The following is a 20,446-nucleotide window of genomic DNA, read 5'->3' on the forward strand; positions in this document are numbered from 1 at the left end:
CATGGGTGCGCTTAAACACTCATCTGAATTTGTCCACATTAGGCCTTCTCTTGAGAGGTAGTTTAATTTGTCGACAAATGGCTTTAAAAAACAATATGTCAGGCTTCTGCTCATCTACCAGCAAGACTCGCTTGATAAGATTTTTAAATGGCAGGTTTGCAGCTGCAGTGGCCAGGTGGAAAACTTGGAAGACTCAGAAAGTGGGACGCCATCTGTGTTCCATGACACAGAGATGTCATCTTTTCTCATGCCTAGTTGGATGTAAGCTCTACTTTGTGTAATGTCGCTTACATCCAATGTACGCTTTTTTTCCTTTAGCACAACCAGTGATTCACTGTCCTGAAAAATCTCACAAATTTGAGACTGTACCGTATTTTCTCGCATATAACCCGCCCTCGCATATACACCCCTAACTTTGAACTCCCCGAAAAAAGAAAAAACAATCCTCGCATATAACCCGCATGCTTAGCTTAAAAAAAACTGTTTTGGGAAGTCACAACTGCACAGTCACAATCTCGTTTACAAAAGAACTTTATTTCGAAGCGATCGCCGCAGCGTTGACGGCGCCGATTCCCGTTCCTTCAATCATTGCCCGACTCGCCGCTGTTGCTGCTGCCATCCGAGGCTTCGTCACCGCTCTCGAAGACGCAATAGTCTTCGGTGCCATCCAAGCAATTGTTAACGGCACACTTTTTGAAGCTCTTGTGCACCATGTTGGCAGAAAAAAAAAAGCTCAATGTGTGACACTGATTGCACACAATGTTCCGGAGTCTCACTTTCGAAGGGTGGTTGTAGCACAGTCCTCCAAGTCAATGACTTTAAGCAGAAAAAAAGATCAAATATTTACATCAGTGCAGCATTCTATGAAACAGGGGCACTGCGAGTCTTCGAGTGCTTCGAAATGAAGTCCAGCGAGTTCTCTTTCAGCCTGAAGGTGTCTTCTGCTCTGCATTTCGTGTATGTGCTGTGCCTGTGATAATCAAGCGGTGGATCACTCGGTTCTCGGGTCGATGAAGAACGCAGCCAGCTGCGAGACTTGGTGTGAATCGCAGGACACACTGAGCACTGATTCTTTGAACGCACATGCAAATGAAGTTCTTGGGGAACAGCCCGCTCCATCCAAGTAATGGCTTTTGACTTCGGATAGTGACTCCCTTGTGTTGGGTCGGTGTGATGTCTGAACTCTCTGGTCCGGGCTGTCCATTTCGGCCTCTGCAGTTGGGCCAGCTCCATCCCACCCACTATCTGTCTGCATTCCAAAGAGGCCTGGCTGTATCGCAAAAGGATTGGCGTCATCCGTATTGGCCATGTGAATGATGCCAGTGGAGCCTGCATCATGACTCCTAGAAGACACTCGCATATCCACATTAGCCTGTGTAGTGCTGTGTGTCTGAGCCGCCTGGGCAGTATCATTTCTGTCACTAGTTGACGATATGGGGGGTGGCGGACTTGCCTCCCGGTGCTTCATCCTCGTTTTATGGATGTTCAGTCCACGGCGAGTATTGAAGCCCCTCTGGCACACTTGGCATACAAACATGCCCCTCTCAGGGCCGCCCGGAGGGCCGTCAGCCCCACCAGCATCGCGTTGGGTATTTGTGCACGTAGCACCCATGCTTGGTGCCACCGCCACTCGGCGACGGATTTCTTCCATGAATTTTCCAAAATTGGCCAAGCGACTGGCGGTACTGGATTTAATCGTGCACCAGAGTGCCACTGTCGTTGCACCGCTACAAGGGACGGCACCACTACCAGAGACGGTGGCAGGGGGAACTACGAGCAGGTGACAGTTGGTGACAGAGACATGTTAATTTCTGCGTTATAAATGGCAGTTCATTGATTTGCAGCTGCAGTGGCCAGGTGGAAAACTTGGAAGACTCAGAAAATGGGACGCCATCTGTGTTCCATGACACAGAGATGTCATCTTTTCTCATGCCTAGTTGGATGTAAGCTCTACTTTGTGTAATGTCACTTACATCCAATGTACGCTTTTTTTCCTTTAGCACAACCAGTGATTCACTGCACAAATTTGAGACTGTACCATATTTTCTCGCATATAACCCACACTCGCATATACACCCCTAACTTTGAACTCCCCGAAAAAAGAAAAAAGATCCTCGCGTATAACCCGCGTGCCTAGCTTAAAAAAAACTGTTTTGGGAAGTCACAACTGCACAGTCACAATCTCGTTTACAAAAGAACTTTATTTCGAAGCTATCGCCGCAACGTTGACGGCGCCGATTCCCGTTCCTTCAGTCATCGCCCGACTCGCCGCTGTTGCTGCTGCCATCCGAGGCTTCGTCGCCGCTCTCGAAGACGCAATCGTCTTCGGTGCCATCCGAGCAATTGCTGATGGCGCACTTTTTGAAGCTCTTGCGCACCATGTTGGCCGGAATCGCCCCCCACGCATCCACGATCCACTGGCACAGCAGGGCAATGTCTGGCCTTTGCACGCGCCCCGTCGGTGTGAGGGCGTATAGGCCGTCGGCCATCCACTCTGCATACAGCCGCTTCACGTGCACCTTGAACGGCTTATTGAGGCACACGTCCAGTGGCTGTAGCATGGAAGTCATGCCACCGGGTATGATCACGAGGTCGGTGCGGTGGTCAGCGAGGCGCGCTTTCACTGCGTCAGTGCAGTGGCCTCGAAAAGTGAATAAACACTACGGAGGGGATCTGTCTATGGCCTGTGTTGGCTTTTATTGGCTTTGCACCAGACGATGCCGATGGGGATGCGGACTGCACGGCAGGCCATGCATTGCCGTGAAGCCGACCTCTGCTTCCGGATTATTCGCAGATAACCCGCACCCCCACTTTTCAGGCTATTTTTTTTTTCAATTTTTGGTGCAGGTTATATGCGAGAAAATACGGTACATGTTTTCTACACTGCGGTCTTCATTGCAGAAAGGCGGTGTAGCTGTGTTGCAGTGCCTGCTTTTCCAAGGAAGCATGAATTCCTGCTGTAATAGGACTTTGTTCGGGCTACCGTGCGGCGTTATTGGACGCCGAGGAAGTCGAACATGCCTTGCTGATTGCACTTCTGCTCCCACGCTTATCAGACCAAGTATGCGGCCAAGGGAGTGATGTAACCATAGAGCCATAAGGACGTTTTTCCATAGAGCCAGTGGGGGTGAAATTTAAGCGACGTCGGCTGGCACCTTGGAGCAGCGGTACTTGACTGGATTGCTGAAAACGCGCGAGCCAGCTTGAGGCGAGCCAATCCAGAAAAATCAAATCTGGCTGCAGCCCGTTTGTGGTAGCTTGCTTGCTCGTGGTGGCGCCACTGTCGGTTCAAACGTTTTGCATACTGGTTACTAATTGCTTTTGCACTGTCTTCCCACGTTATTGACAATGTACTTCAATAATCTGTGTATTTATTCTTCTACTTCGATGTAGCCGCTGTGGTAGCATGATGAGTAGTGGCAAGCGGCGGCGCCATCGCGGCTGCTTCGCACCTGCTTTTGGCGCTTTCTCAAGAAGCAAGAACTGCAAATAATTTTCTTCAAATGACATTTTATTGAAGGAAACGTGAATAACTGCATGTTTAGGAAATAGTAGCATGGCGGTATCAGTGATGACCACCCCAAAAAATGAAAACTTGAAAGTACTGCTGTGGTAAAAGCAGAATACAGAAACACGTACATAGAGTATGCGTACATTTTAGGAAGGATACAAAAATACACATGGGAACGGGCATGTTGGGTGGAAATGATCACAACTTTATCATTTTCTCCATCAGTGTTCATGAATACATTTTAGCAAACTGAATTTACTGGCTAAAAGAAACCACAGAAATTTACCACAAAAAGAAATTGTAACACACATTTTGTCCCAAATGTGTTAGGAGAAACAAGCACCATGCATAATTTCATGATTGCAATAAGAAGCTGACTGGCTGGCTTACTTAATGTACATTTATTTTTCACTTAGTTGTCATTCTTAGTGGTGCCACGCACTCGCTTGCCTTGCCGGCCAGCTTCCGTAAAAAATCCGCGCAGGTAGCGCAGCAGCTGTGCGGACTTCTTGTGATGTTCCTTCTGGCTGTAGGTTTTCCCCCACGTACTGCTCCAAGCACCCTGAAAAATACGTGAAAAGTGACATGTAGAGAAAATAAAAAGGATTTCACAGGAATGATCAATACTTTTTCAAGTAAAGAAGTGGTAGCTGTGATGTCCCTTGTGCTACTCTTTTCACACAAATATATACAATAAATCCTCCTTTAAATACATGTCAGTTGATTCAAAACACAATGAACTCTAGCTACAATTTAGTCAAAGCGATGCAAAAAAATTTGTCGCATAATTTTGCAGCAGGCTAGTTTCCTGCAAATTTCGTGCAGCAAATTGTCATGAAAGTCTTAACTCATGTTTTGGTCCCAGGAAGCAAATGTATCGTTCAGTGTTGGGTCATCAAATGTATCTTGCTTCACATTGTGAGGTATTCAGGCAGTTCAGACTTGAATAAAATGGCTTTTTCAGTGCTAGCCAAACAAGGGGAAAAAATGGAGTGTTTCTTTTCTCTGAAGCCCTACCCGTGACCACAATGTGGTAACAAATTGTGATAAAATCCATGATTGTGCAGAACATGAGCAATCCATGCAGTTAGTACTTTCTTCTTTTCACTCTCGATGGCGATGCAAAACAAAACAGGAATTTTATCAAACTGGCCAACAGCAATTCAGAAATGTAAGGTTAGACTTATGTTGCAGCAATTTAAGATGCATGCTGCACGTACACTAGTCAGTGAGAACAGAAGCCAGCTTCAGCCCAATCCGCCTTTTTCACGATATCATGGCGCATGTGCCCTTGTCCTAGTGAAGAAGTCATAAAACGGCTCTGGATCTGTGAGGCTTTTATTCCAATTGTAACAGTTATCCCAGCCCCTACCAAAATACGCTTCCAAAATGGCAGAGGGCGGCAATGAAAATGTCATAGGTTTATTTCCATTGATTCAAGTTGCTGCACGAAACTGCTAATTTAACAGAAAGGTATCTATGTGAGGATAACCGATGTGGCAGTCTTTGAACAAATTTTAACCACCCTGCATTCTTCAGCAATGCATTTGAATTTTCTCAGTACAGAAATGTGTCCACTGGTAAACGTCAAACCTGCAGTACTACTCATGTTAAGCAGTGAAACACTGTGCATTTCAGTGCAATGTTTATAATAATGTGTAAGTTTGCTTACTTTCCACCATGTGAACCTTTTCTGGGGTTGCCTGCAGTTTCATGACACTCGTCGACATGCTACGGCACGCGTGGCCTGTCGGGCTGTGCTTGGCAGCTTCAGCAGCTGGCCAGAAATGCCGTGCAATCTCCAGGCAGCACTTTCCGTCACACGTATTTCTCATTATGTGTTGCCATTTGTTGAGCGGGATGAAGGTGTTCTGGCCAGTTTTCACCTGCACAAAAAGAATAAGCATTATGAATTATGTCTAAAAGATATACCCATCTATAAACCCTTAAAGGTTAAACGGGTCATGAAACACCCTTCTGGCTTGTTGAAAAAACACATCCTGTGGAAAGCACACGGCTATGAACTGCTCAGCAAAATATTGCAGTCGTGCGCGCCGCTGTGAAGGATACAAGAGGAGCGCAAAGTTCGTGTTTCCTAAGGTGCCCTCTTTTCAAACAGAGGCCGGCGCTCACTCTCGTTGGTGGGCAGGTGCCTGTCACCTGACGTCACATTTCTGTTTCTCCGCGTAGCAAAAGACATAGCATCCTTATTGGCCAATAGCCGGCATAAATCAAGAGCGATGCTTGGATCAGATGTGCTTGTTCCCGTTGACACTGTGTATAATAGTTGTTGTAGTTAAATAAAGAGGCTGAAGTATGGAAAAACTTCGTTGCGAGTTTTCAAAAAGATGACTCACTTCCGGTAGAGGCCAACCGTCCTCTGCTGAACTCGGTGCACCCGCGTGGCTCGCACACGTTCGAGTGTAACCTAAATTTACCCACACTGCCTTACCGGTATCGCAGCCTCTTGTGCCTTGCTTGTTTCGATTAGCTTTGAATGTCATAACTGGCCTCAGATCTCGCCAAACATGCGGGTGGCGTTGAGTTCTAACGTCGCAGATCTCGTGCTGACTTGATCAGTGCGTGCACAAATCAAGTTGCAAGCAGGTTCTTAATTAACAGGCCGGAGAGCGGCGCCTCGTGAACCAGGAGGGTTGGATGATAGCTGAGGGTTTTAACTATTATTTTATTAACAGGGAATGCACACGATTATTTAACCTTTGGATAATAGAGACGATATCCCGAAGATGCGCCTATATAATTGCGGATTCAGCGGTAAGGTCCAAATGATACAACCTGAATTCCTCTGTCAACTCACTGAGAGTACTTTCGCTTCCAGTCATCTTCAAAGAACAACCATCGGTGTGTGTTTATGCTTACGTAAAGGCCACTACATAATTTGCGTCATGCAGGCCAAAGTGAACACCTTCGGCTCTGAATTCTTCGGTTTGTCGTGTTGTGTCAGTTATAAAAATGGTAAATGTGTGCCGTCTTGAGTGCTTCTCCATATATCGACGTATGTTTCGCTCACCCGAAATTTGTGGATACCAGCGCGACAAAGGTATCTTCATCTTGCTGAACGTATGTGCATTCCATGGGTGTATGCCGCGGGGTAATTTTTATAATTTCTGCCGCAAGCTGCATGCATCCAGTGACAGCAGCGTGTTCTAAGCTGTTCTAAAACCGCCTGTGTTTGCATTGTAGGAGTCTGGGCCAGCCGTCGCCCAAAACCCCTCAGGGGCGAGGACAAGACACTGAGCAACACGTCTTTATCATTCGAAAACTCTGCCGTGACTCACTGTCAATGGCGACTGAGCGCGAGCGTGCCCATGTCCATCGTTAACTTCTACCGTCAGCGCTCTCGCGTCTGCCGCTCCCGTAGCACATAAATGTTACACACGCAGACGCCAGTTGCAAGGACGTTGTAACGCGCCTACATTAAGTGCATATAAAGCGCGCATACTGTCGCTAGCGTTGCGCAGGGGCAACAGCGCCTTCTGAGCAGCTGAACGATAATCTATTTCCGCAATGAGCACTTATTTGCAATTCGCGCTTTAGCGTGGCATACAGTGGTTCTCTATAACTGATATTTTGTATTTAGTTGCTTTCATACTCGTAGACTACCTACTATCTTACTAATTAACTGTTATTGTTAAGCATCACACCACCGCGTTAAAGTGAATGCCAAAAGCGTGCCCTGATGTCAAGCTAATCTAGTAGCGTTGGTCAGGCCCAACATCCACAAATTTACCAGTGACATGTCTCACGCAAAATAAAAATGTTTATGCTCTTGCACTTCTCCCTTGTGAACGTCCATGTGAAATTGGCGCTCTTGTTGCACAGATAACGCAGTAGAAGTTTTAAAAATATATGTATTACAGTCTTCCTCAATGAAACAGCTCTTCTCCAGAAAATGATGGTTAGTTTGAATTGCTACTATACTATATTCACAGCAGTAGACAGGTTGGCTTGTTCGCAATTCAGAATTTTACACACATAGCACAGAAACAGGAGGACCGTAGCAAATAGGCACTAAACTGGAAAAACTTGGTCGTATGTGCACTTCCTTGTCCACCTGCACATTATGTTGAAGTGCACTTATACAACAGGCACCTTGAATTATGCTACGATTGATGACTATCACCCAATCAACATTAGAACACAGTGATGACTTGCTGCCTAACTGCCTGTCGCCTATTTCTATTCCACAATGTGTTCTAATGTGTGAATAATCTGTTCTACTTGTTTGGTAATAAAACACAAGCCTTTCCATTGAGCGAGCAATGTTTCACCAATTTGTATTGCATGCAGAAGTTCATTTCTTCTAGTTGCATGAACGAAAAATAGTCATACCTCAGTTGATACAAGAGACAGTGTTTTCACTATTTTATTGGAATCAAAACAGTAGCAGTTCTCGTGTCAGTGTAAGCATGCGCATACTTCCATCTTTGTGCACAGAACCTGCACCCAGTACTGAACACGCAGAACAACATATACAGTACAGCCCAAGCACTGTATATAATTCACAGCAGCACGAAAGTAGTGTGTTCACTTCACACTGCCAGTGTCTAAGCACAATCCAAAGAAATGGGATCCACAAGGAACTTGGTGTCAGCCTACACATGAAGGCAACTAAATTACTACAATAAGGCTAGCTTTACTTTGGGAAATATGCAACCATGCAGATAGGCATGTTTTAGTTTCTTTATTGCATTAGTTTGCACTATGGCATCAAAAAATGTCGCACATGATCATACAGTTGAGTTTCCTGCAGAAAAGTCTGAGATTGATTGTAGATCCACTTACCACGATTTGCAAAAGCATTCAGTAATGCCCTCAATATCACAACGTAGCCTTGATATATTGCTGCACATATTTACTTACAGATATCTGAAAACTAACTTCAGTTTCTGGAATTATGCTTGCGAACTTGTCGGCATTATCACATGACTGCAATGTACCAATAATTCTATTATGCATTATTAGACATCTATATTTACAATATTTCCTTGCCAGCCAGGGCCATCTTTAATTCCTCACTTCATGGCTTACGCATACTTACCACATTGAAAATTAAGCCCGGCACTATGGCTGCAAAGTCAACTTTGAATTAGGCAATCACATGCTTAAAATTAAAAATTTCCTGTAAATAGTGACTGGTGGCTTGGCACATTGGATTCTAGGAGTTGATATGTCATGAGGTTAAATAAAATTTGGCCGCGCATGTATGGGGCTGTAAAGCAGTCAGGACTTCAGTTCATAGTTCAAGAAAGCGGGAAAACAAAACCACAACACACATAAAGATGAAGCGGACAGGACGACGCGGGTACTAGTAACTAAAGGTTAAGACGTGTTCAGCTATTTAGACATGTTTGTACTCTTTCTGCAACTACGTGATTCTTTAATTTTGTAATTTTTCGTGCTGTGTTCGTATGCCTTCCTGTGGTTTGCGTTAAGCTTGAGTTGCTAGTAGTGCATCGCCCTGTGCCTTTCGTTCTCATTTCCCTGTGCTGTGTGGTTTTTTTCTGCACTTTCTTTAAATATGAATACACATCAACTCGCCCAACTGTCTATTTCAGGAATAAGTTTGCTGAATAAAGCCGGTTCCACTCAGTGTCGTTTTGAACAATGCGAAATTTTGAATGCACACGCTACTGGAAAGATTGCATGCAGTATCATGCATAACACTCTGCATCAATCCCAGTATTTGGTCAAATGCTGTAAGATGTAGGAAATGTTCTAGATAGTGTACAATGAGACACAGCGGAGTGTTCGCACGATACACTGTCTCGTACACAAGCAGATGGGCGAGCAACTCTTGCTGCTTTGCCACAATGTCTTCCTGAAAATGATACAAAGAAGAAGTCCAATAAGCTTTCTGTGTCCATAAAAATGAATTTCTTGCCAAGGACTCGCACTTGACTATACTTGTTGCCGACCTTTTAACAAAACGCGAAACAAATGCATAATTTAGAGGCTGCTAAGTAGTTCCTTGTGAACTTTTTACTTAAAGTACACAGGGCGAAGAATACACGAAGGAAACAAATGCGAAACAACACTAGAAGTGTTACTCTTGTCCTGTGTATCACCATCCGGGTTGTTTTTGATGTAAGTCAAGTTAGCATTATAGTGTAAAGGGGTGTGAAGGTTAGGGAGGTTCACTCGGTATATACACACGTTGAACACTAGCTTCTTGATCAACCAAAGTTGCTCTGTTTAGGACTGAAGATTGGGCGACTTGGTATTTGATTCATGGCAAAAATTGACAGTGTACTTGTAATGAGGACAAAAGAAGACCTGGACACAATACCAGCGCTTTTGCCTTGTCAGTACTGTGTACAGATCGTAAACATTGTGGCAACATATTGCAAAACAAAATAACTGGAGGGAAGAAACAAGGTGATTCAACAATGTGGTTCAATAGATTCAACTAACTTATATCAATGCGATTAAAATAGCCTTGCACAACTAACAAATCTCCTAAAGACTATAAATATGCACATGTAACCCTGGCAAGTTCCAGTGCTGATATGTGACTAATGAGGTGACAGTACCATAAACTGCATGTGCTTCACAAAACACTCACTTTGCGGATGTTGTCACATCATATGGGCACAATTATGTGGCGATTATGACACATGTTAACGCGCAGCAACTGACATCGAGATAGAGGATCAAAACACGCAAATCAACATGAAACAGAATAAACAGAAAACGAATTTGGCCTCAATGCGCATTTCATCACATGACAACTTGATAACAGCGGCTCTTTTTATTTTTCCCTTGAAGGTATACTCCCTGAAAGCACTCTGCTTCACTTATGCTTTATCGCAAGCAAGAAGACTACGTCATACAAATATCTTTTTGAAGGCGCACTCGCGCATATATTGGCTGGCATGTACTATATTAACTAGAGTTTCTAAACACGCATCACACATCGTTGTTATGTGAGCTTGATGACTTTCCTTTTTTTTTTCGAATTTCATTGCATTTTTCACGCGATGCAATGTGCAGGACACCTACAGCTGCCAGAGCGACGATAAGGATGCACAAACAGAGGAAACATAAGTATTACTTACCATTTGTGTTCCTGATGATGCCGCAAACGCAGCGTGCCCATCATCGCATGATAATATCAGGGATGCAACAGCTGCGCCAATTGCGCCATTTGATACAATTTCGTTTTTCTGCGCCGAGCTGCGCCAAAACCGCAATATTTCTCGAAATTGCGCCACGCTGCGCCAAAACGCCCCGGTAACCGCAAAATTTTTCGGTTTTGCGCTAGTTTTAGCCTCGTTTTAACGCAGAACGAAGCCCGTATTGGCGACCTAATGTTGGGAGAAAGCACCAGAGGCACTTTCATCCAATCCAATATGACGAGTGGCGCTTGACTCAAACAGGACGTTAATCTGTTCCGGTGTGTTTTGCTGGTGGGCCGGTGGGCCTAAATGAAGTTTTTACTGCTGGTTTCAAATGCTGCTTTACAGGGTCGTTCAGCATGAGCAAAGGTGAACGCCCATTTAATGTGGAAGCACCGCATAAGGAATGTTAGCTGACAAACGAGCCGTTTGACACGTGCTGCAAATCTTAGTGGGGATGTCGTTATTGTTTGGTGGATTCCGGTTCAACGCTGCCTTTGTTCAAATAGCAGTACTCACGTGCACGAATTCGCGGGTTGTATACAGTAAAGTCTTTTTAAATCTACTGACGAGTAAAGTTTTGTTTAGAGAAGTACTACACGCGAAAACCCTGACCCCCTTAGCCGAAAGAGTTCATCAAGGTACTTGCTCCCCCCCCAAGTCGCGGTGAGGCCGACACCACAATGTGCCGAAAAAGGCCTTCCGTTTTTTTTTGGAAATGTGGACATTGGTCGACTAATCATTTTGACGTCGGCGCGAGTGCGGTCACCGCTTTCCTGGCGCGAATGTTTCATGGCAGATACCAACGAGCACGTCAGTACGAGTTATCGCCAGCAACCTTATCGCGATCAGGATCTTTATATCTGCTCGGTAGCATGTGCGAAATAGCGCTATTGGTACTATACTGTTAATATAATGCACGCATAATATAGGCGACGAACCCAAGTATGCCGTTGGCTGACGCCACCTGAGCGGAAATGCAGATTGCGTGTCCGCTTGCAGAAACGAAAGCAGCTCACCATTGTTAACCCAACGAAATCTTTGCCGTATCCCTGCATGCGATCACGAGCGGAGCGGGTAGGAATACTCCTCGGGAAGAGCTGTCGTACGGTAGAGCACGCGACCGACCCGGGAGTGATGGCGTCCGCTTTGTTGGAGACGCGCTGCACGAAACTAGGAAGGGTTCGGCTCTACGCGGCGACAGGCACTGCGTTAAATGAAACGATGCCGACTTTCGCTGTGCAAGCTCCCTCCCTCCCTTTCTCTCTCTCTCTCTCTCTCTCTCTCTCTCTCTCTATATATATATATATATATATATATATATATATATATATATATATATATATAGATATATGGCTGGTTTGTCTTAGACGTTGCATGACATATAAACACCGGACTTAGACTTTTCTCTTGAACTATATACACATATGGCGGCTCTCTTTAAAATGGACTTTCTCCTTGAGATCTTCTTAGCAGGGCGGAATACAAAATTCAGCGCATCGATGCTGAATGAAATGGATTGCAACGGTGACGTGATCAGCCAGTGGCGTAGGCCAGGTGTAAAAGACCTTGGTGCAAATTCACCAATGCACAAGGCCTTACTGGTTTCCGGAGAATTCACTGGCATTATTCAGCATGTTATGCACTGAAAACATAATTGTGGTGGTGACATCGAAATGTTTGCATATATTTTTTTGTTACTGTTCCAAAAGCAAGCTTTGTTTGTGAAGCTGCTCCAAATTTGGAATTTTGAGCTCCAAAACGGAGTTTTTTTTTTCCCGTAACCTGCTCCAAAAGAGAGATTTTCCTGCTCCAAAAATTGCTCCAAATCCTATTTTGGCTGTTGCATCCCTGTAATATACAGAGCAGCAAGCTCGTTTGAGTCGCCGGGTCATTGTCGCACGATCGCACTTGCAGTGTGGCATGTTGCACTGTCTTCAAACCACGCATTTCACGTCCAGCGGCCAGAGCAGGCACAAAACGTGCACACAAGGCCGACACAGCTGGGCAGTTCATAAGCGGCGTTCACAAGGCCAAGGTAATCCCATGACGGCTTCGCTTCGGCATCCTGTTCGCTCCTGAAGCCAGCCTACGGTGTGGGCATTCGGAACTCAAACAACTCTTTTCTGCATTTCTTTCTTTTATGCTTTTTTTTTCCTTCGCGGGCGCATGCCTTGCGACACTTTTTCCCATCTCGCTTGTATTCCAACACGTCTTTTCTCCTCGCTCTCGCTGGCGAGCAGGCGGGCCGAAGCCACCCTAAGATCGAAGGGCACATTTTCTCGCTTCCTCTGTTCACAGTGGGCGCTTGAAAAGAATCGCATATATTTTTTTTTTCGCGGGCTTTCTTCGCATGGGATCTTTTTCCGTGTGTTGAGGCACGCAGCCTTTGGTCAGTTCATTATCCAAAAGCGTATACTGACTGTGCATGCCGTGCCAATCGGCCACATCAAGGGCTTGCAGGCTTTTCCTTTTAGTTTAATTTTCATTTGATGGAAAAACGACAGAAGTGAAGTCATTCTGTGGTCGTGCTGCGTGAACCCGAACCCAACGGTCCAAAGTGTGCCCTCTGCAACGTTCTGTACGACAATGTATCTCAGTCGACGAGACGAAGAAATCATTGATTAGCACGTTCATGAATTTATTGAGCATTCTGAGAAATTTGTGCTTTCTTATGACAACACACTTCTTCCCCCTGCGCAGCTGCATACATGCCCGCCAACACTGAAGGCATTGTAGAGAGCTTCGGAAACAAATAAAAAGAAACACGACAGAGGAGGTGAAATGGGAATTTTTTGTTGGTCTCGTTTGTGAGGAATGACCTCAGATCGTGAATTTACCTCCTTTCTTCCACACTTTATCCACTTAATTTCCTCAAGAAGTAAAATTGAGACGCAGAACCTTATACACCCATCTCATTACACCCTAAGGGAGTATGGTCTAGATGCAGGTGGTATAAAGGAGCATTGCAGCCCTTAAAACGCCCAATTAGGTTAGTTTCCGTTTGCAGTGTACACAACATAACCTTTGTTTTCCACGTTCAGTGGCAGCTGCCGGTTCCCGAGTTGTAGACCTTAGTGGTGTTTCAATATAAGGGTCGAAAGCCATTCCCCGTATCGTACGTTCAATCAATGCTCGAAGTACGGAATACATCGGCGTGCTGTTACGCCTGTTGCTGACGTGCGCGCAATCGAAAACAAGCCGCACACAGAGGACACAAGCATGTGCGCTTCCGAGCCAGCAGGCGTGCGACTAAGGGAAACATAGCAGTACACATAGAAGTATACGAGCTTCAAGCGTTTTGGAAAAAAACAAGTGAATACATTATACAAGTACATGCGAGAAATGATACATTGCAGTACCAAGCAATGTCATTCCTCCCTCACGCAAGAAAGAATGTGGGCACAAAACACTCACCACACGGTGCAAGGCTATCGCTGCAGTCGATCAAGTGTCTGTCATCAATGCCTGCACAAAAAGCGGAAGCGTCTAAATACACAGAAAGAAAAAGTAACTACTGTGATTCTGTTCTGTTCTAAAGCAGTAACGATGCATCGGTGGCGGCAATACGAAAGAGCCTTTATTTCATACAGCAGTGCAGACCGCGTGGCAGATACAGAACAGATTCCTTTGGCTCTGAATTTTCTTACACCAGCAGCATTAGTGAAACCTATAATTGTATGTGCTTGCACAGCTCTACACATTAAAAGAGATGCACGCTCAAGAGGAAAGTGCATGTATGAGCTCTACCGCATGCAAGAACAGGTAGTGGCATGCTTATCGCAGGAAAATAATTAGGTGGTTCTTACTATTTTGAACGGTATAGTACATCTAGTAGAATATTACATAAAACCTTAACTTAAATGTTTTTTGGATACTAACTAAAATTTTAAGAAATGCCTGTAAAAGCGATAAATGTACCATTTAGTACTGTGCACATTTACATTTACTGCCATTAAAATTTAAAGTTTGTCTGCAGTAATGGCATCTGAACAACTTTGTAACATGACTACCTAATTGTTTACAAAGGCTCGGGGAAGAGCTGTGGGAGGCTGCCATGCACAGCTACAAGCCCGCACTTCAGGACGCTATCCTGAGGTGGCAGAGGTGGTAGAGGTGCCTCGCCTTCTCGCAGCCCCTTTCCCTTAAGATGGGATAAAGTTGTTTCTCCCTCTCTTGTAACATGAAACGCTGTGGACTTATGCAGCTGAAAAATCAGCATGCAGGTAGACAGGATCGTGCAGCTGCCATTAGAAATCTGTGTCAGCCACACCTCCATAGCCTCGAAGTTGAAGTTTGTTCGTAAACACCTAACCATGTTCTTAGTACATTATTGCAAAATCACAAATGGCTACTCACAATCCGCTGACATTTGTTGCATTAATGTTGCATTAACATTTCACTGCTACTCAATTACTTTTTCACGGAAATTAGTGCACATTATGTTACATGTTAGGAGTGAGGTGTGTTGGCACGTTGCTCAATTTTACTGCTTATAAAGGCTAAATTAAACTGTACAAAAAATTGCGAGATATTACAATCTAGAAATAACACATTTTGCTCAGGTGATTTATGCCACTGTGAATCACACACAGCTAACAGTTACAATACAACAAACAAGGCTTACTCCTCAGGGCATCCAGTTTTCATGGAGTCAATGCCGGCTTCTCGATGTTTGAAGGCCCGCCCTCCTTGTGAAGGAAACGGTGACATGGGGTGCCCGTATATTACGGTTGTAGAGGTTGTGCACACATCATATCGCCTTTGCAGCTTCCCTCACAAAAAGGGAATCCTTTGGCTGTGCCATCAGATGTTGCCACCTTTCTTGTGGTATGCTGGCCCCATTGCCAAGGTTTTTCTGCTTAAATCAATAAGTGTCTTAATGCAGTGAAATAATTAATCCTGAAAGCAACCTTTGTGAAATGTTATGATGCAAGTTCATTTCAATGTTCGTTTGCAAATCCTAGCTTCTTGCCAAAACGATTTTTGACACAGAAGCAGAAAATTAGATGTGACATGTATGAAAACCTGGAAATTGCTCATTCCAAAACTTTTCATTAAGTAAAGTGTCGCAATTTCTGAGTACTCAAGTAAGGCACCTGGAACAGGCGAGAAGCAACCTTCAGACCCTGAATAGAAAGAGGGCAGTAACTGTGTTACATCGCCACACAGTTGCCGAGAAGTAAATGAGCTCTGGCTGCGCAACTGCCCCTTCCAGCGGGTAGACCAGAAAACAGCTGCCACTTGATACCGCACGCTAGAAACCAACTCTGGCAATTCTTGCTCACTCGCTTACCTCAGCGGCACTTTAAGGTAACAGTGAAAATGCATGCGAAGCTAAAATGCATAAACTTTTACCGTCGGCCTGCATCGAGATAAGCCCACCAAGTTCGACTTCCATCATAATATTGTAGCACCATGATTTCCACCAAAGGTTAGGCATAGCACACCGACAGAGTCCGTCTACGTGTTATTGGCGCTTATAGGTTTCAGGATACACGATTCCGACGAGTACGAATGCCTTTACAACACAGCTGTGGCATCAGCTAATCTAAATGAAGCATTTTTTTTCTTGTGAACGGTGTCCACACAAGAAGTGATGAGCCTCGATGCGACGCGCTTCCAGCAGACACTCCGGTCACCAACCGCCGCCAGTCGCACTCGCCGGCACTTCTGACTCGCATGCGAGAACATAGAGTTGTCAATTCATACGCCTTACTGAACCAACATGATGGCATATTTCTCCCTGCGCACTGCACTCGTTTTTGGCCCAGCTGTTATGTAGTTGTAGCTAATGATAGAGCATCAGATCACCGCGCTGGCACGGCCGCGCGGTGCGTGTGCGAAAAAACATCACATGACTCAATCAATGTACGCGCATATTTATCGAATGAGATTAGAGTCGACAAAGGCTCTGCACATGTTGCCTTTTGGAAAGAGTGACGAAACGGCTATTAAACTTGGCAGTAACAGCAGGTAAACTATACCCGCTCCTCGGTCCACTTGATATTTTCTTAGTTACGTTGTGAATTGTAAAAGAAAGTTAGTGCTGCTGCCATTCTCGACGTGCCATTCATTACTGGCAGCAGTATGTTTGCGTTTAATAACTATGCAACTTTTAATAAGAGGTGAAGCTCGCGTCTTTCTCGGGTATGCAAACATACAAAGCTGAAGACAAACCGTGTATTAGTATGTGACTGGTCATTCTACAGATCGCAAAACGTATGTATCGTGGCGTAATGGTAAAGTACCCGGTCTGGATCCGAAGGTGGCACATTCGACTCCCTGTAGTAGAAGTTTTTTTTATATCCGGCTTTCTTAAATCTATTTTTTGTACTAACTAATGCGTTCTGCATCACGTTCTGTGCAAGTATTTATTTGTGGCAACTAGGCATGATGCTCCTGACGCTGTAGAGCCGTTTTACGCTCCGTTATTCTCCAACATCCATCATACGCCAGCGTATCACAAGGGAATCACAAGTAACAATGCGCTGCATCGAGAATGAATGCTGCCGTAAAAAAAACTATTAAATGTCTAAAATTGGGACACTGAACACAGTCAGAAGATGATCACAACTTGTTTATTTCAATTGAAACTGATGACCCCATTGCACCGCATTCTAGAGCTTCTGCAATTCTTCATTTACAGCTGCCAGCTTGGCCATGTTCTCGGCAAGGCTAGAATTAGCCTCAGAAAGTAGCACCTGGCCACATTCAACATCATCCATGTTCCTGCTAGTCACACCAGACTTGATGAGCCCCTGGGCCCTTTCAAACATTGCCTTTGACGAGTCCAGTCCTTTTTCAAGCCTTTCTTTCTCGTCACAAAGCTTCCGCTTTTTCTCAGCAGTGGACTGATTAGGAGGCGATGGTTTTCTTTTTTGTGCCTCCGGTCTTCTGCTTCTCGTTTTAGGCGCTCCATGTAGGCTTTGTGTGAATTTCTGACTTGTCAGTGGCACACGGGAAGGCTCGCTCTCGTAGCACTTCAAATCGCTCTTCACTGGCGGATCCCATTGATGGTTGTGATAGCCAAGCTTGACCGGTTATCCAAAATATGCTTATTCTCACTGAATCCCCTTTCACAATCGGCATTGCCGTGGGGAAGCGGTAGCATAGCACGCACAAGCACTGACAGGAGAGGGTATCTTGCGGAGTCGGTGGCCAGCAGTGAAGCCCAGTAGCTGCCAAACCTGGTAGTGTGGGATGATGCCCCATTGACTACAGGCCGACAATGAAGCGAATGCCATTCATCAATCAAGCAAGTCACCTGCTCAGTTTCGACAATGTTCGGAACACAAGCTGCAACGTACTTCAATGACTGCACTCTTTCTTCCATGGTCAGGTGGCTAGATGGATCCAGAAAGCGCAAGTGAAGAAGCAACTTATTGTCAAGTGGAAGCTTCTTGATGAGATGCTTGGCCGTTGCAATGTAGAAAGCTTGAGCACCAGTCCTGAAGGCTTTCTTTTCTTGTGGATCCCAAGCCTTCATCTCTATGTGTCTAGACCAATCTCAGGGGCTTGTTTGAGACCCGTAGCTGCACCCACGTCAAGACGCCTAAGCTCTGACCCAGACAAAGAAGCATACACTTCATGTCTTACGAAGCGGCTCAGCAACATTTTCATGAGATTGACACACTCAGAGTATACAATGTGAATCAGCGGTTCATCTTTCTGAAAACTTCCTGAAATACTACAAATATTTCAGCAGTGCTCCGCAGAAACAGCATCTTTGCCAGCATCTTCTTGTCACCAAGCGCAGCTGCCAGTCTAGTCTTGAGCACAGCACCTGGTGGTCGAGAATCTGTCTGGGTGTTGAAGTAGGCCTTTAGTGCTTCATGCTGCTCAATTACTCGTTCAAGGCTGTCTTGAAAAGTGAGCCATCTGTTGCCAACGTGTCGAAGGAAAATGTGCTCTTGTATTCCCAGCTCTTTCTGATGTTCCTTGAGGTTCGAGGATCGAACGGCATGCTTGAAGTAGTATACATCTAACACGAAGAGCTCGACATCACTGCCGAAAGAGTTGAGGCCTGTGCGAAGGCATTGTGCACTTTATGCAAGTTGCACTCACCGATGTCCAAAAGGTTCGGACAGACTCCTTCCTTCAGCTTTGTTTTGACACTCTTCATTGTGTTAGGGCCATCACTAAAAAAACAAAGGAACTTGTTCCTCGGCAGGTCAGCAACACTTTTTTCAATACAGTCAACCAAAATGTTGGCTGTGGCGCAACCCAAGTTAAAAGACTGCAAGTGTTCAATGACAACTTTCTGTTGGGCTTTCGAAAAGTACCGCAAGAGGATATCCAGTTGCTGAACATGCTGCTCCGGTTTTGGGGTTTCATCTATCTGCATGGTGTAGTACACGTCTGGCCAGGAAACCTCATCTATGACCTTACTCTTGAAGTGGGGTCCCAGCCCATCTGAGACGAACAAAATGGAAACATATGTACAACGATTTTTGAAATTATGGCGCACGTGGCTGCGTTGGAGCGTCGCAGTGAGGGCCTGGACGAGGGCACCGACGCCCTGCAGCTCGCGAGCCACGTCATCAAGATGCCTTGCCTGGTGTTTTGGCGGCCTCCCGATGACGCCTCGCCTCGTCGACGAGCTGCTGCAGTGCCTCGCCCTGCCGCCTGGTGTTGTCGGCTAGGAGCTCCAACGCCGTGGCCTGCCGTACACCAACGTCACATAGCTGTGCCAGGAGCTGGAGACAAGAAATGTGTTGCCATTATCGTCTATGGATTTCTTGCTATGGGCACTTCACTGGAAGCTGCTGTTCGAGAAGAGTCTCAGTGTGCACAACAATTTCCTCTTTGTTGAAAATTCACTGGCCCAACGGCATCCATGAATGGTGCCGGTTCACCGCACAACCAATGCACTTCGTTAGACAGACCAAAACGGTGTCGGAATTCATTTTTGCTCAACTCGTCCAACGCATCTCGCACCTCCAACCACCTCTGCCACGAAAGAAAACCAAACAGCCCTTTTCAGGGCTACACAACCGTTGCTCGGCCTTACAAGATGACCGACATAATCACAACCTCCTTCCGAACCCTCACTTGCTGCAGTATGCAAAACATGCAGCAAGCAGATGTGACACAGGTGCAAAATGTGCATTTGTGTATGATAAGTTACATAAGTTCGTTTTTTGTACAGAACCTTAGGCAATAGCACATTTTCAGTATGCACATTTGTCACGTATCTCGGGAGCGCTTGCAATGTGTGATGGAGTTGGGAGAGTGAGCGAGGCCGGAGACCGTGGCGTCACTGCAAACATTTATCACACAACACGGCAAACAAGAAGTTAACACCAAAATTAATTAGAAGTAACATATTCAAAAACGTCCAGCGGTACAACTGAATACAACAACCACTTCTAACTAGGCTCGGCCTGAGTGGCCTGAAAGTCTGGCAACTATGGCGTCACGGTCTAGCGATGCAAATGGAACGTTCTTACTTCGCGTGAGTCCGTCGCCTCGCTTCCGCAAAGTCGACGCTGAGTCCCGTCGACGCTACTCCTCGACGTCTGGGAGTCGCCGTCGTCGAAGCGGCCGCCTCGCTAGTCGTCCTCGTCGCTGACCCGTCGGTCTTTCTTCGAGAACGTTGTCTCGTCCGGTTAGGCCTAACCCTCGGCCTATCCTCTTGGTGCCACCAGGTCAAACTGCCGACGTGGCTCTCCGGTGATTGTCGGCGGGTTGCCGTCTCGTCGAGCTGTGGTAGTGCCGTAGGTGCCCTCCGAACTGCTGAATGAGGCTGCTGCAAGCTCGGGGAGCCTCACTTGGGTGACGCCAAGGTCGACGG

At 45.6% G+C, this 20,446-nt stretch overlaps 1 pseudogene; it reads left to right on the forward strand.

The window, feature by feature from the left end:
- Positions 1–975: 975 nt before the first annotated feature.
- Positions 976–1,152, forward strand: LOC119384187 (5.8S ribosomal RNA; annotated as a pseudogene).
- The last annotated feature ends 19,294 nt before the right edge of the window (positions 1,153–20,446 follow it).

The sequence above is a fragment of the Rhipicephalus sanguineus genome, chromosome 2 (assembly GCF_013339695.2).
Source record: "Rhipicephalus sanguineus isolate Rsan-2018 chromosome 2, BIME_Rsan_1.4, whole genome shotgun sequence".
NCBI lineage: Eukaryota > Metazoa > Arthropoda > Arachnida > Ixodida > Ixodidae > Rhipicephalus > Rhipicephalus sanguineus.